The sequence below is a fragment of the Bos indicus genome, chromosome 27 (assembly GCF_029378745.1).
Source record: "Bos indicus isolate NIAB-ARS_2022 breed Sahiwal x Tharparkar chromosome 27, NIAB-ARS_B.indTharparkar_mat_pri_1.0, whole genome shotgun sequence".
Lineage (NCBI taxonomy): Eukaryota > Metazoa > Chordata > Mammalia > Artiodactyla > Bovidae > Bos > Bos indicus.
In genome coordinates this window covers 13182433-13198848 of record NC_091786.1, presented here as the reverse complement: position 1 = coordinate 13198848, position 16416 = coordinate 13182433, and the positions used below count along the sequence as shown (strand labels likewise).

At 44.7% G+C, this 16416-nt stretch overlaps 1 protein-coding gene and 1 long non-coding RNA gene across 8 annotated transcripts in view; one reads left to right on the top strand and one right to left on the bottom strand.

The window, feature by feature from the left end:
• Positions 1-16416, bottom strand: part of TENM3 (teneurin transmembrane protein 3) — a 2742616-nt gene that overhangs the window by 617573 nt on the left and 2108627 nt on the right. The window lies entirely within an intron of this gene.
• LOC109553474 (uncharacterized) lies at positions 1598-3175 on the top strand. Of its 2 annotated transcripts, none has more exons than XR_002180043.2 (3): positions 1598-1838; positions 2189-2508; positions 2683-3175. It is a non-coding gene; the product is annotated as an uncharacterized lncRNA (long non-coding RNA). The 2 variants fall into 2 exon arrangements; XR_011564524.1 differs by lacking the exon at positions 1598-1838 and adding an exon at positions 2018-2151 and having other exon boundaries at positions 2361-2508.

Sequence of the window (16416 nt, the reverse complement as noted above, 5' to 3'; positions counted from 1 at the left end):
GTATTTTAAACAAACTCCCAAAAGAAATAAAATCACCAAGTTCTGCTCGGTTGCAATACCATCTTTTTGGATACTCCTCCAAGCTCTCCAAAGATGCCAGTCCTGTCTTTTTTTTTTTCCTTATGACAACAGAAGGGAAAGGTAATTCCTGAACATATTTCTATTTCAGTGAAAAGACCACCCAGTGGATTCTGCCAGAGCCTGCAAATGTTTGACAAATACATTGTCAGAAGATAAGAAATAGAGTATTATGAAGAGACAGTCCTGTCCTCGGTATCTCGGCTGTCTGGGGCCCTGTAAAAGTGTTTGGACAGCGCTCCCTCTTCACTTCCACTGCACTTACCCCAAAGTCCCCCGGAAACTTTCCTCTAGCTTTAAATTACAATGACTTCAGTAAACAAAAAAGTATTTGCTGGATAACGGTAAAATTACTCCTTACCCTTCCTCTGCAATAAGAATTAGTAGCAGGTTACCACTGCAACCACCTTAAAGGTGAGGCAGTCACGGAATTCAAACTGCATAAGGTGTTCAGCAGAGATCGGACGAAGACGAACCCACCTCCATCTAAGATAGTTGAAGCTGTTGTAAAAATATTTCACTCTGTTGTAAAACATGATACCAACTTGCAGACTCAGGAATCTGTGCTCGTTATGCCCGGTTCAGGATATTTGCTTGTTTGCCTGCAGCCTCACCCGGAGTTTCAAACAGCTCAAGTTGCAGTCTAGATCCACCATTCCCTACACGATCCCAGCCGCTTTCTGCCTCCAGTCCTTCCCAACTTGGCTCCCCGAGATTTGGAGAAGCCAATTTTCCACTTCCCCGGAAGAGAGGTGACATCCCAGGCTCCCCACTCGCTGGAAGCCCCACAGGATCTTGCGAGATTCCTTCCTACTCACACAGAGGACCTGGGGCCGCACTACGAAACTGGGGATCGCCCCGACCAGAGCCGGGCGGGCTGGGCTCCCTGCCCCCACGGAGCGCCCCGGCCCGGCTGCCTTTCCCGGGGAATCAGGCAGCCCGGGGCTCCCCGATCTAGGGGGGAGCGGCGCCCAGATCCTCTGGCGAGAGGCAACCCGCGAAGTTCCCACCTGAGCTGACAGCCCGAGGTGTCAGGCGCGAGGGGAGGGGCGGGCACGGGGAGGCCGGGACCCGGGAGGCCAGCCCCGGGGAAAGCCTGCCCGCCGACGAGATGCTCCGGGGCCCCCGGGGCTGGCCAACTTGGCGGCGCCACCCAGCGCGGCTCGGAGAACCGCGCCGCCGGCCGGGCCGGCCTCCCGCCCGCCTTCCCTCCGGCTCGGGCGCCACGGCCCGGGCACTAGGACCCCCGAAAGGAAGGAGGGCGCGCCGGCGGCGGCGCCGCACTTACCGCGCTCGGCTCGCCGCGCCGCCCGCTCGCTGCCCGGCCGCCGCCGCCGCCGCCGCGTCCACCCGAGCAGCGCGCGCGCGCGCGCACACACACACACACACACACACTCACTCACACACACACACACACACACACACCCCGCACTTGGCCAAATTCAAAGGAGCCGGACCCGGGGGAGGGGGCCCCGCCGGGAGAGCGGGGCGGGGGAGGGGGTGCGGGGAGGGGGTCTCGGCAAGTGTTACAACTTCCTTCCCTGCGCACCGCCTGGCCGCGGCGGACGAGAGACGCGGCGAGGGGAGGGCAGCGCGCGCGGAGCGCCAATGAGTTCACTTTCTTTTTCTCCCCCGCGCTCTCCCTCTCTCCCTTCCCGCCGGCCCCCTCCAGCCTCCTCCTCCTCGGCCGGCGAGGCCCGGGCCGGAGTTTTTCGGTCCCCGGCCCCCCGGGGGAGCCGGAGAACGGAGAAGCGCGTGAGGTGAGCCCGCGAGCCGGGCGGGCGCAGGGCCCGGGAGGGGTACCCGGGACCTGAACGGGGTGACGTGGGAGACGCGCCGGACCGAGAGTGCCCGGGCCCCAGGCGCGTACACGTGTCCGTGTGTGTGTGTGTGTGTGTGTGTGTGTGTGTGTGTGTGCGCGAGAGAGAGAGAGTGCAGGAGCCGAACCGAGGAGCCTACCATGCGCTTCCCCCGTGCGGATTCGCGGGAGAGCCCAATCGCGGGGCGAGCTGGACCGGCCGCGATCATTTATAATCCCGGACTCCTCCGCGCCGCCACTTGTCAAGATGACAGGTACTTTATTTCTTCTCCTTCTCCTTTATTCGGAAAGAGAGATTCCCCGTTTACTGCCTTTTTCTGTCAAATGGGATTTGCCGGACTGAACCACGTTCGCCGCCCCTCCCTTCCTCCCGCCCTCCTCCCGGCCGCGTCGGGTTCGGGAAAGCACCGAGGCTCCCATGCTGCGACCAATCAGGGCATCTACTACTCCGGCCGTGATTTAGGGGTCATCCATGAATAACACTTCACGCTGATGAATGGCTCTGGCCGGCTCTGCGGCTCCGACGAGGGGTCTGCCCGCCGCTGATTGCAAACACTAACGAAGTTAAACAGCGCCCACTGAAATTCACACGCGCCAGCAAACTGCTTGGGGTACGCGCGTCGAGGCGGGGGGGGGGGGGGGTGTCTGTCCTTCTCCTCTCCGAGGGGCCCGGAGGAGGAGCTGGGGGAGGGGGCGGTAATTGCTTTGGACCTAAGTGTAAACGCTTGTCTGTGTAATCAAACCTTTAACCTTCTTCCAAAACTACTTTTCTTGATCTTCCGTAGGGTGGGCATTTCAGGTCAGCTGAGTCACCCGAGGAGGTGGGAGTGCAAGACACTGCCGGAAAGATAGATTTCGAGGCAGAAGGGTGTAATTAAGGATTTCCACCCCCCGGTAGGCGGCCCGTCCTTCACAGAGCCTCTGAAAATGACCCGCGCCTTCCCTTCCAGAGTGACCTCTCGTCCGAGGCTGAGAAGTGTAAATGACCTTCCGACAGGGAAAGTCTGAGTCTCTAAACACTCAGGCTTCATCAGCAGCCCCGACGCGGCGCTGCCGGAGAACAAGTGTCCACCCTGGGGTTTCAGCTCCAGGACTGCAGCAAACGCGCCCCGGTCCGGGCACGGATTCTGGAGTCCCCCAGAGGCTGCACACTCCGCATTCTCTCTCTCTTCTCTCTCTCTCTCCCTCCCTGTTCTCCCCTCAAATTAGCAACCGAAGGCCACCCCTGCCTAGACGATGCTTGCTCTGGGAAGAAATAAAAAAGTTTACTGCTGTGCACTAGGCACTGTCACTTTTTACTCACTCAAGTTCCCCGGGAAACTCCGGGCTTTTCCGCCCCAGCCCACCCTGGCAGGAAGACAGGGCTCCCTCCCGGGGTAGCTTTAAGTTCAGTCTGCTCCGGAGTTTTGGAACAGCCAGCCCAAGACCTTAGCAGAGCAGACCGCAGGCTCTTCGGCCCCGCGAACCGGCGGGCACCTTTCGGTGCCGGGACCAGCGGAGGCCGAATCTGGACGTGTTCGCTCCGGGAAGACAGGAGCGCGCATGGCTCCTCTTGGGGCGCCCTAGCGTATTGGGGGTGGGGGGCGAGGTGCTGCTGAGGAATAGTGTCCCGCGCCACCCAGACATGTTCTTAGAAACGTGGCAGAGGGGCCCCGGAGCCTTCTCCTTCCACCTCCGCGTTCAACTTCAGAACAGAGGATTCCACCGACCTGCGTCTAACCCTACTTGGGCCGGAGGAAACATACTTGGCGTTTGTAAGCAGGTGCAGAATCAGACACAGACTAAGCCCTCGGAAAACAAGAACAATGCCTCCTAGAAAAGCCTGAACCTTTAGGATAGAGTTTCGCCAAAGTTTGGGGATCGAAATGACAAGAATATGTGAACTTAAATTAGTGTATCGAGTCCCCCAGTCTGAGTTCCCGAAGTTGCTAAGTGACTAAGCGTACTGCCACGCATTGCGTTAAGAAGTAGCAATCATACTTGAGCAACCAGACTGGCTCCCCGGCCTCCTGGGGCACCAGTGATGCTAAGCACCACAAACACATCTTTGAGGGAAGAATCTACAGTCGCCCTGGGGGTGGGTCAGCCTCCTTCCTGCCACGTGTATTTCACATTGGAAAAAACAAAACAGCAACAACAAGGTGGTGGGAGCAGATTACCAGCCTCCTTTCATTCTCGCCATTCTCGTTTTCTTAAGAAAACTTGTCAGTTAGGAAGGTACACTGGAGATGTGACTGACAAACGCACAAACACAAAATTTGCATCCTTGACAAGATCAGAAGGAAACTGGAAAGTTGATTCATAAATCACTGTTCGTAGTCCAGTTGCCACGAAAACATATTAAGTGTTCAAAACTTTCCTAGGGTATCCAGGTAACACCCTGCCCTGGTTCTTTCATGCCTTGTTATCTGGGGATACACACACACACAGAACAGACACAGACATGGAAAAGACACTTGGACCCATCCCAAAGGGGTTAGAAGAGCTACATTACTGGTAGAACAGGTGGAAGCTGGGGTGAGTGTTTCTCCTTTTCAGCTCCCCCCGCCCAGAACCCTCATTAGAGCTAATGCTGGTAATAAGGGTAAGAAACAATAGAATTCATAAAATTTAGAAATGGTAATAAATCTTGGAGCCTGTCTGGAGTCCAGCTCCCTGATACAGGATATTCAAAGTTTTTCAGTAGGTGATGCTGAACATTCACACTAATTGGATGCAGAGAGAAGATTCTAGAACTCATTAATACGGGCCCCTTGCACTCTCTGCCAGGAGTCGCTGGTGGACAAAGCAGGCAGGTGTCTTGAGCAACGAATTCAAGCCTGAGGAAGCTCAGCCTGCAATCCAGCGTGTTAAGTTTCGGGCTTCGCCTTTTCTTCCTTTATTTTTCCCTCCCTAACAAAGAATTTCCATCGTTTGAGGCCCTTAGGAAAAGCTGGTGTTGTGCGGTGCCAAACTCCAGCGCACACTTTCTCCTGCAAATGAATCCCTGGAAAGCAGGCAGCTTGCTATGTGACCATCAGGCGTTTTGCCTCGCTGAGCGGTTGTCGGGGGAGGGCCAGGACGGGGGCCCCTGCTCACGCGGTGCCCTCGGCTGCAATAAAAACTCTAGCGAGCAAGGAGAAATGCAAGACGGCGCTGTCTGTTTTGCAAACCTCTGGCCGCTCACTGCAAACTGTGGCGGGCTGCTGCTGGTGACTTTGCCAGTTTAATGCAGCAGATCCTGCGGGGGGATAATAAGAGGGAGCTGGCGGCATCGGCCTCCCGTGGAGCCCCCTTGTCACACTGATACGCAGCTCTCCGGAAAAAAAAAAAAAAATGCTGCCACGCTCCCCTCCTCGTAGCCCCTACTGTCTCTCCTGGAAATGTAGGCCTTCAGCCCTTGCAAGCTTCTGAAGAGAGCTGGGGGAGGAAGCCAGTGGGCAGACCCTCCAGCTCATTTTTCCATTAGGAAGGGTCTGACCGTGCCCTGGGGTCTGGGATGGGGTGGGGGTGGGGGGGGCGTGTCTTGCCCCTCCGCTGAGGCAGGGCTGCCAGCACCTGCTCTGAGCCTCCAACCACTTCCCACCTGAAGGTGATGCTTGTCCATCATAATAAGCTTCACAGAGCCTTCCCAGGAGGGAGGCTGTTGTTTGGGGGCTGTCAGTTTTCTCCTTCTGTCCTAAAACTCCAGCCTGGAGTGTAGGGCCTGGGTGGCAGCTGTTCCTGCCTCCCTCCCATGGGGAGCAGACGGTCCCCCCCGCAGCCACTTCCTCCTTTGACAGGGGGGCTTTCAGGCATGCAGAAGGAGAGCTCTGGACAGGCAGGTAGGAGGCTCTCCACCGAGGCTTGTGAACACCACTGGACTTCGGAGGTATTCTGTGGACTTACTACACCTGCTCTAAGGGGCTGAGGCTGAAGAGGCCTGCTCAGGGCACTCAGATTGGGGAGTTGCCTGGGCTGCATTCTCTCTCGCTGATCAGACTCCAAAGGATGATGAGAAGGGGAGGAAAGGCACCTGACCTCCCAGCTCCTCCTTTGAAAAGATCAGGAAAGCCAATAATGCATAGGAAGGAGGTTAGGTCTCAACTGGGGCTTCCCCTGGTGGCTCAGACGGTAGAGAATCTGCCTGCAATGCAGGAGACCCAGCTTCCATCCCTGGGTCGGGAAGATCCCTTGGAGGAGGAAATGACAACCCACTCCCGTATTCTTGCCTGGAGAATCTCATGGACAGAGGAGCCTGGTGGGCTGCAGTCCATGGGGTCCCAAGAGATGGACACAACTGAGTGACTAACACACTTCACAGGTCTCAACTGAGAACAAATAAGTGATGAGTCCCTTGAAACAGAGGCTGGGGCTGCTAGTCAGTGAGGAAAGCAAATCACTTTGCATGTAGCAAGTAATTAATCTGGAACAATCTACATCGCCAGGACTGGACTTACACACAGAGTGTCAGGGAGTGCTAATGTTCTCATCAGGAGTTCTGTTTCCCCCCTCTTTGCAAAAATAAGTGACCTATTTCTCTTGATTGTTGGGTTGAGGGAAACCACAGCACAAATACTCTGACTTGATCACTGACAAAGTCGTAAAATTAAATGACTGTTTGTAGTGGAAAACATGCTCATTACCTTTCATTTAAGCAAGATAGGGCTCTCTTAAGGCACACGCCTTTTGGAGCCACTGAGTGACCTGGTGATCAGACAAACCGAACTTTAAATGGGACCCTGTTTTTCTGGGACATTACTTTCTGTTCCTTTGCATAAACCAAGCCTGCAAGTGTCTCTGATCTTCGGTGGGAACACAGCTGTGGAACGTAACCCAACTGCTGACTTGGTTTTGCTTGAGCCACCTAAAAGACCTGGTTCTATGAAGCACTTGGAACACAGAGGCATCTTTTCACATTTTGGGTTAACTCCATATATGGGTTTAGAACCTGCTACATTATTATTCCACAGGCTTCCCTGGTAGCTCAGATGGTAAAGAATCTGCCTGCATCACAGGAGACCCCAGTTCAATCCCTGGTCAGGAAGATCCCCTGGAGGAGGGCATGGCAACCCACTCCAGTATTCTTGCCTGGAGAATCCTATGGACAGAGGAGCCTGGTGGGCTACAGTTCATGGGGTCGCAGAGTCGGACACAACTCAGTGACAGAGCACGCCCATCATTCCACACTAAAAGATGTGTCCTTTATCATTAATAGTTATCCTGGAGTGCCTTGTAAAATTTGTCATGTTTTCTATAAACTTTTTATTAAGTTGTATATGTACTGTATTTAAGGTATACATATAGTATATAGTGTATTCTAGGTATAAGTATATAGGGTATTTAAGGTAGGCTCTAGCAAGATTTATCACAAATTAGTGACACAAGATAATTTTGTTCATGATACAATGTTCGTTAGCTATTTTAGAATCCAGTCTGTGAGTTAACTTGTAAGCATAGGTTAAAAAGGGCTTCCCTGGTAGCTCAGCTGGTCAAGAATCTACCTGCAAGGTAGGAGACCCTGGTTTGATTCCTGAGTTGGGAAGATCCCCTGGAGAAGAAATAGGCCACCCATTCCAGGATTCTGGCTTGGAGAGTTCCATGGGGTTGCAAAGAGTCAGACACGACTGAGCGACTTTCACTTTCACTTTCTCATAGGTTACCAAAAAAATTAGGAATCACATGGTTATAACTCAGTATAAGATTCACTGGAAATCTCCTCATTTTCCAGTAGTATCCTCCCCTCTCCTCCCTTTGCCGACTTTCTACTCTGAAATGTCCTGCACTTTCAGCCCGCTTTCTACTTATGAAAGTTGAAAGCACCGGTTAATGATCTTCCTTGGTATTTTCTGTGTGTAATAAGCGATGGCCCTGTCCTTTGCTAAGGGCCTTTCCCAGTAGTGGAGAGCTCCTGGAGCATCAATCATGGGCTTTATTCCTCTTTAAACCCACAGGGTCCAGCACAAAGCACTGTCATGTGGAAGATGCTCAAGAAATGGTTGTTGAATGAATGAGTGAGCGCATGGATAAAATATTTTCCTTGTGTTCAGTCATCCTGACTTTCTTTAAAAAAATATGTCCAATAAAAAATTGACTTTGAAAATATATTTATTAAGTATGCTTGTCTATTTTCCTGCCCATCTGTTTTGTAATGGCACATAGTTTAACCATTTGAATCATGAGAGCAAGCCACATGATTTTAGCTCTGGACTTAATGGACTTAGCTCAGAAACATTAGTAGTAGTAAAGACAAAAATAATAGGAAAAGGCAGAGGCCAATTTGATTTTCCTCTTTTTCAGTAAGATGCAATATTGAAATGTGGGGAACAACGTAGTAAGAACCTATTATATGCAGATGCTCTTAAGAATTTTCTATCAAACGTGGCGCGATGTATGAAACCTTTATTGTCTTCTGAATTTCCTTTGAATTTTTACTGGTAAGAAGTGAGGAGCCTGAGATGACTGCTTCTCATTTCTTCAAGACAAGGGTTCAGCTGGTATTGGGGAAACAATCTCTGTTTGTTCCTGTCTTCTCAGGGGGAGTGTTTCTAATTGATCTGGCATGGAATTTAGTTGGAGATGTATATGTTGCAACTGAAGCAGAGATCCTGTGTGCTTTGTAAACTGATAACCATACAGGCCTTATTTGAAACATTTGAGGATTTTTCAACATTACCCTGGGTTAAATTGAGCTATAAATTCTACTCAAATGTATATGTCTTGACAAATTCATCATCACTTGAAGAGAGATTCAATCCATGCTCCCCTCAGATTAATAAAGATGATGACCGCTTATCACAAATGCAAAGGTTCGTGGTGATAAAGTGCCATAATGTTGTACTTTGCACTGTTTAAATGCAAATTACCCATATTAAGCAGACATTTTCTACTGTTATCACTTGCAGTCGAATGGAAATGTTTAAAAATGATCTCTGGGTAAAAAGAAAAGGATATAGAGGCAAATCTATTTCCTCTTACCTCTTTTCAAGTGCACTTCGCTCTCATCGGGGAGATTTAATTAAGCAAGCTCAGCTAAGCTAAAAAGCAAAGCGGCTGGAAGTTACTTCTTACGGAAACAGATTCAGGACTTTTACAAAATAATTTATTTACTAGTCTTCCTTTAGGGATCTGAGCCATTGCGGAAGGTTAAAAACACAACAGAACTCTAAGGCTTCCCCTTGCCTCCTTCTGAATATCAAATTTACAGCTTCCACTTTGTTACAGATAATAGTACCAAGTTATAGATGTTGATGGTCCTTCCCTAACTGCTTTAAATTGCCTTGAAAAAGATACAGTTTCTTTAATTAAAAAAGCTGCACAGAACTAATCCCTGTAGCTGAAAAAGAAAAGTTTTAAGCAATCTCTTTCTGCTCGGAGAGAGAAAGGCAGACAATACCATAACAGATCAGAAACATAAGCTATAGTGTGCAGCGAGGGGCACAGCAGGGAACTGAATTCTGCTCCGACTGTGTCATTTTTTAATCCCCCATCCCAGTTTTCCCCCGTCTGACCTCATGCTGAGATGAAGTTATCACAGAAGACAGCTTTACTCTTACCAATGAATCCAACCCTGGATCTGTATTATCCTTAGCAGATCAAAACACCGCTTTCATCAAATAGCATTATCTGCATAAAAGGCATGCAATTGCCCAATAATTTCACCCAAACTATGCTATTCATTTAAAGGACAAGAAGAGAAATGTAATTCATTCTTTTTGGGTGGGTGGGGGGAGCGGGAGCCAAGAGTGAAGCAGAGGCAGAGCCTGGACAAGCTAACTTACCCCTTCACCCATGGGAACTTTTCTGTTTTTAAACACAAAATCCCAAGAAGGGGTCCATTTAAAAGTCCCCCTACTCCTGCGCTTTAAGATTAATTGTTGGAGCAATTTGGTGCAGTTTGACTGACAAAAAGTGTAAGTTGTGTAGAAAACTGGCAGTGAGAAATTACAAAGCTTGCTGATGCCATTAGCCATGCTTCCCTGAACCCCAATAAAAACATCATATCCAGTAAAATTGGAGAAGCATAAGAATGAGCTGAGCAGTTGGATGGAGTTTAACACAGCCTTGCAACACTGGGGGAGGTGATCCTCCTGGAAGATCTTTCTCTGCATTATGAGAAGTTTGAATCTGGAGGCTGGGAAGACAGAGATGTATCCCACAATTTTGAGTGGATACTTGGAAGCATATTTAAGAAACCTGAGGAGTGAAGTCTAGGCTCTTTCTGATTTAGAAAATACTTTAGCCTCCTTCAGATTTTTCATTTTATGTTGAAACAGTGTTCTCATTTGCATTGTAGATTGTATAAAATGTTATAATGGGGTTCTCTTTAATAATGGATTTTAATTCCTTATTGAATGACATCAGTGGTTTTGCTCAAGGTATCGTGATAGGTTACAGCAGTCAGACAAAATCATTTGTGTCAAGTAAATGGAATTTTCTTTACTTTACTAAAAAGGACTAAAACTCCTGTGTGGGTGACATGTTAGGTACATGTTAATATCATTTATAATATGTATTACTCACCATATAATTTGAATGATGTAGCTTAAAAATGTAAATCTTCTGCTCAGCCCTTTTAGAATTTACTCTGTAAACTGACCCTGTAAGAAGTCCAGCTTAATGCCTACCCCTCCATCACCCAGACAACATCTACACACAAAAACGTGTAGGACAAACAATCAGAACTGCTTGGGGAAAAAACAGCAAACAACAATAACACCGTTCATATTGGAGACTAGGAATGTTCCTAGGAACTCAGGAGACAGGTGAAAGGGTAAGAGTTTTCCCCTGGAAAGAAACAGTGTTTCTATAAGAAATTAATCATGGTATGTTTGTCATCACTGGCATTTTAATTACATGTGTGTATTCTCTAAAGCATTGAAATATAATTAATAATTAGGTATTTTTTTTCATACCAACTTCCTGAAACTACAACTCAGTACTGAAGTGCTCTGAGTCTAACATCTGTGTAGATACATGGTCTGTTGAGTACTGAAGTTCAAATTCATGTTTCCAAAATAGCACTTCATGACATACAAATTATCTTAAATTTAATGTGATTAAGCATTAAACGATGGTATTTCCTTGAATTTAATGACAGTACTATTTTCATGTCAAACTTGATTACAAGAACCAGGTTTCAGAACGAACTGTTTAAAATCCCAAATCATTAACAGATCATTTAGGGTTCAGTCACAGAAAACTTCTTGTCTGTGAAATATCAACTAAAGACAGGGAGGCAGAGGGGAGATTTCACATCTTGCCCACAAGTGTGTGTGGTGTATGTGAGGCTGATTTGAGAAGAAGTCAAAATTTTGTCTGCAAATGCCAGAAGAGCTGTTTACATCAACAAGACCATCACGATCAACACATGCGTGCCATTCTGGTTCTAATTCATGCTTATATACTATTTCCTCAAAATAGCCAACCACATCACAGGACCATTGCACCCATCTGAAATGGAGATGGTGAGACAACTGACTTCCTCAAGACTTTAGAAAATTTCAAAGCCATGCGGGATTTTGATCTTTTACTCTGTACTTTCACTCCAAGCCTATGTTTGATTCCAGCTGACTTCTCTCTGAAACTGGATCATTCATAAATCTGGATTTCAGAGGTAAATTCAATCACAGTCACATGAGCTTTTTCTGAGAGGCTCAACCATCATCTTCATGGGCTGTGGAATAGTTTGTTTTCAACAGTGCTAGTCTCAGAGTACAAGCTGCCCAAGCAGGACACGGAAGGGTATTTCTAACATCTTAGGTATTCTCTTGACTGAAACTCTTGTGCACTTTGCCTCACTGTATGAGGACTGCAGAGCCTGGCTTGCTCTGGATGGCAATAAATTCCTAAGAGAGGAGAGTGGTCAAGGAAGGCCATGAAAAGACTAAAGGACTCAGGTTGGAATCAAGCAACTTCTGACAGGCTACATGATCTAAGTTTTCATTTCTCTGATGAAGATGGAGCTCTGAGTTCTGTTGGGTTTTAGGAGAAAATGGAAGAAGCCTGGCATTTCTAGAGAAGATTAGGAGAAAGAAGAATCTGGCCTGGGCAGAGTAAATGTCTTATCCTCTGGTCACTTCTTTGCTAGCCCTTGCCTCCAAATCCAGCGCTTTTATCCCCCAAATCTATGAAAGACCAAGATGTGTCTTTCCCTTCCTTTATCCTTGGATAAGCTATTAAGGAGGGGAAAAAGTAGGTCATGAGAAGACTATGAGCTAAGAGTCTATAAAGAGAGAGGAAATTGGCAGAGGGAGAATCCGAGTTAGGGGAAAGAGAAGGAAAAATGAGCTTAAACTGAAGATAAACTTGGAGGATGCTGGGAGGAAGAGACAATTATATTCAACATCTTGATTAAACCATAATGGAAAATAATATGAAAAAGAATATATATATTGGTCACTTTGCTATATAAAAGAAATTGACACAACATTGCACATCAACTATACTTCAATAAAATTCTTTTTAAAAAGAAATCAACCTTTACAATATTTCAAAGACTTTGATAATAAACAGGTTCCATATTAAAATTTGATGATTATCTTGATACCAAACAGGTTGACAAAATCAGTAGTAGTCCTAGACCAATGTTTTTTCTGACTGTGACCTCTAGACCACGTGTATAAGAATCACCTGGGAGTTCTTAATAAAATGTACATTCCTGAGACCTGTCTTAGCTCCATGGAATCAGAATCTCCAAGGATGGAACCAATAAATTAGCGTTTTTAATAAGACTTCCAGAGCATTCCGGTGCACAGGGATGTCTGAAAAGTGTAGCCCTGGGCTAAATACTTTACATAACGCAGCTAGGTATTTCAGTTTTTATCATTAGCCTATTCAAGAGAGGAGAAGGAAATGGTAACCAGTATTCTTGCCTGGAAAATCCCATGGACAGAGGAGTGTGGCAGGCTTACAGTCGATGGGGTCCGGAAGATTTGGACACAACTGAGAGGCTTCACTCGTCAAGAGAAGTTATTGCAAATAAATCTAGTGGAAGTAGTTTCAAAAATGACATATTCCTGTTTAAGGAACAAACCCAAATTCACAAAATGAAGAAGGTGAGAATGTCTGAAGACATTCCAGCTGAAAATTCAGTAACACATCAAAGTTGGATTTTGAATCATTTTTTAAGAGTAGTAAAGTCAGTAAGTTATAAATTAAGAAAACGTTTCTATGTATGTTAATAGTTGGATTACTGAGTACAAATTTTGGTTGAACACATTGTTTGATAGTACACGTATGATTCTAAAATTATATAGAGTTTGAATGAATCTTTAAATATGTATTAGTTCAATTTATTATCAAAAATTAAAGAATTCTTTGTGTGAGATGGAATGGGACTCATTCAATATGTATACTTTTAACAGAAATCAAGAGTAAATACATCCAAAAAATTATGAGCTGTCTTTGGAAGCCAGTCATTTTACAGATCAGCTTCCCAGGCTATTTCCAGGATAATGGTTTTTCAGAAGTAGCACTTAAGTCAAAAGCCCTTAAATTTTTAACATAAATCATTCTCTTTACCCTACCATCACTTCCTTCTTTTGCAATTACTTGTCTCTGAGGGATGTAACTTTCAACAAAGTACTATTGTTATACTAAGGATGTGATCTTGTCTTCTCTTACCTTTCTTATTTAAAGTCCTTATTGTGAATAGTGGGGGAAACATTCAAATAACTGTTTTTATATTGTCTTAACTACTGGCTGGCTCAAATTGAGTATACCTGGCTCAAATTCAGCCCTTCCTCCTACCCCTTACCCCTCCCACCCTCTTCACCTTGCTTACATAACTTCTTTCTTGCAGATAATGTACCTAACATGTATTATATCCTATAATCCTATAATCCTAAAATGGTTAACAACTTCAAAAATAATTACTGTTATTTCTCCTATTTTAAAGATGAGTTCACTGAAAAGTAAGTCATTTGTCCAAGGTAAGCAGAAGAGCCAGGATTGATAACTCTGATTCCAAAGCCCGAACACTTAACGATGACACGTTTCCTCCTTACTAGAAACAGGAGGAATAGAACCATAAGTTAGTTTAGCTTTTATACACACAGACAAAATCATGTACACACAAAAATACAAAGTTAAGCTTAGTGAAAGAAATGTCTCTTAAAAGAGAGACAACCTGAATGAGAATGCCACAAAGAAAACACCTCTTTCTTTTGCTTTATTCTGTTTTTTGCAAAAAGTTAACTATTTTACGATGTGAAAAAAATGAACTTGACAAGACTTTCTAAGTCCTGTTTCAAAATAAGGTTATTCATCTTTCCTTATGTATAACAGATTTACAATAAAAATCGCCCCAAATATAACATATTTTATAATGTCATTCCTTTATCTGAGTTAAAGTTACTGGGACCATTGGCACACATTACTATATTAAAATAATGGCTTAAGGGACATCCTTGATGGTCCAGTAGCTCAGCCTCCATGCTCCCAATGCATGGGGCCTGGGTTCGATCCCTGGTCAAGGAACTAGATCCCACATGCTACAACTAAATATCCCTTGTGTTCTTGTGTTGAAACCAAGACCTGGCACAGCCAAATAAATAAATAAAAATAAATATTAAAAAAAAAGATGGCTTAAGGTTACACTTATAGAAGATTTCAGTTCCAGAATGATGATTCTCTCTTCAATAAATAATCTCTGCAGGGTAGAGTTAAGTCACTAGTCTAAGGTTTAGATATAATAAACATTTTGAATGATAAACATTTGTGACTCTGATGAAAAATTTCCAGGAAGGCTGTAACTGTTCCAATGGCCTTCAGCTTGTAGAAGTTGGTAATTCTCTTTAGAGGACCAGGAAAGTTAAGCCAGGCAAGTTGTAAGCTTGCTGCTACTTAAAATTACAAATCATTGAAAACTTGTCCATGAGAACACCTTAGGGAGTAAATGTGGATAATAATGGTTTATGTGTGGTTGCAAAACAATAATGAACCTGTCTAATCGATTGTTCTGAATAGCAGTAGATCACAGTGGAAGGAAAAAATACATATCCTTATCGACTCTTCGTGCGTCCTGTAACTTTTCACTCTTGGGATTTTTGAATGGTTTTCTTTATCTTAATTTTAAACATTTGTTTAATACCATCTGCACAGATCCAAAGATGAAAGAAAGGTATACAGGATTGCTAAAGGGGTTCTCTTTTGTTGCAGCGATACATTATATTGAACCCATTCAATAACTACTTCTAAATAGTGAGGAAAATGTGCAAATTGACCAAATTCACTGTTTCAGATGGGGGAAGCAGATTTCTCAAAAAGTGCCCTCTGAGGTGGCTGATGTAAAGCCTTAATTTATTACACTGCTACTCAAACCCATGGTGGAACAATTTGGTGACTGTCAACACCCTCATAGTTCAGTTGGTAAAGAATCTGCCTGCAATACAGGTGACCTGGGTTCAACCCCTGAGTTGGGAAGATCCCCTGGAGAAGGAAATGGCAACCCACTCCAGTACTCTTGCCTGGAGAATCCCATGAACAGAGAAGCCTGGCGGGCTACAGTCCATGGCGTCACAGAGTAGGACACAACTGATCGACTAAACCACCAAACACTATGTGACTGAGGATTAATCAGTTATAAAAAGAAATGTGATTTGTATGTGTATGAGTTTGATCCATTTCATCTTACTAGTGTTGATTTTCTATAATTATCTTTTTCTGATATCAAATTTTGGTGAAAATACCACTAGTGGAATTATGTTTATCTAGACAAACTGATTTTCAGGTTAGTATTTCAATTCAGTTAGTTTTATCTGGAAGGGTCATTGATTCTTTAATCTTGATAACTTACATTGGACCCAAATATAAAATCCTAGATTTCAATTAAATTGTATGTTATTTTTATAATCATGATTTCATAGACTACTCTCTCTCTCTGAATCATATTTAAGAAAAAAGCATACATACATTTGCTCTGCCTAAATTTAGAAAAATAACACAATCTAATTTGGAGTGGTGAGCTATTTTGATTATGGTTCTGTTCCTTTGCAATATTATGACTAGATTAGAAACTTTACAGTAGGAAAATTATTAGCTAACTCAATATAGAGTTGTATATTTGGAGATCCCCACAGGTATATCTGCATATTGCTGTGTGTGTTTACTTATGTATATGGATGAATAGATAGATGATAGATAGATGTCTACATTTTATATCTAGATTTCTTATTATAGCTTTATAGTTTGCCTTTGTTTTAAAATAAACTAAGTTAACATAGTTACTTGGCAGCAAACACTGCTGGATGATTAAAAAATAGCACAAAAAAGAATTTACCTTAGTTTTCTTAATTTACTATTTTCTTAATACATGTTTATACCTATAAAAGAATCAGTGCATCATAGAAAACTTTCAGTCTGATTTATTTACAAATCTCAGTTGTCAAAAGGTTTATTTCAGCAGTATAAAGTATAATACCATTCTTTATGTGGGATTCATTCTCTGATTACCCTTTTCTGATTATCTTTTTATACCTAGAGCCCCCCCCTTTTTTTCTGAGTTTTCCCTGATTGGTGACACATCTTACTCTTTCAAATGAAGTGGTCCTGCTGATGCA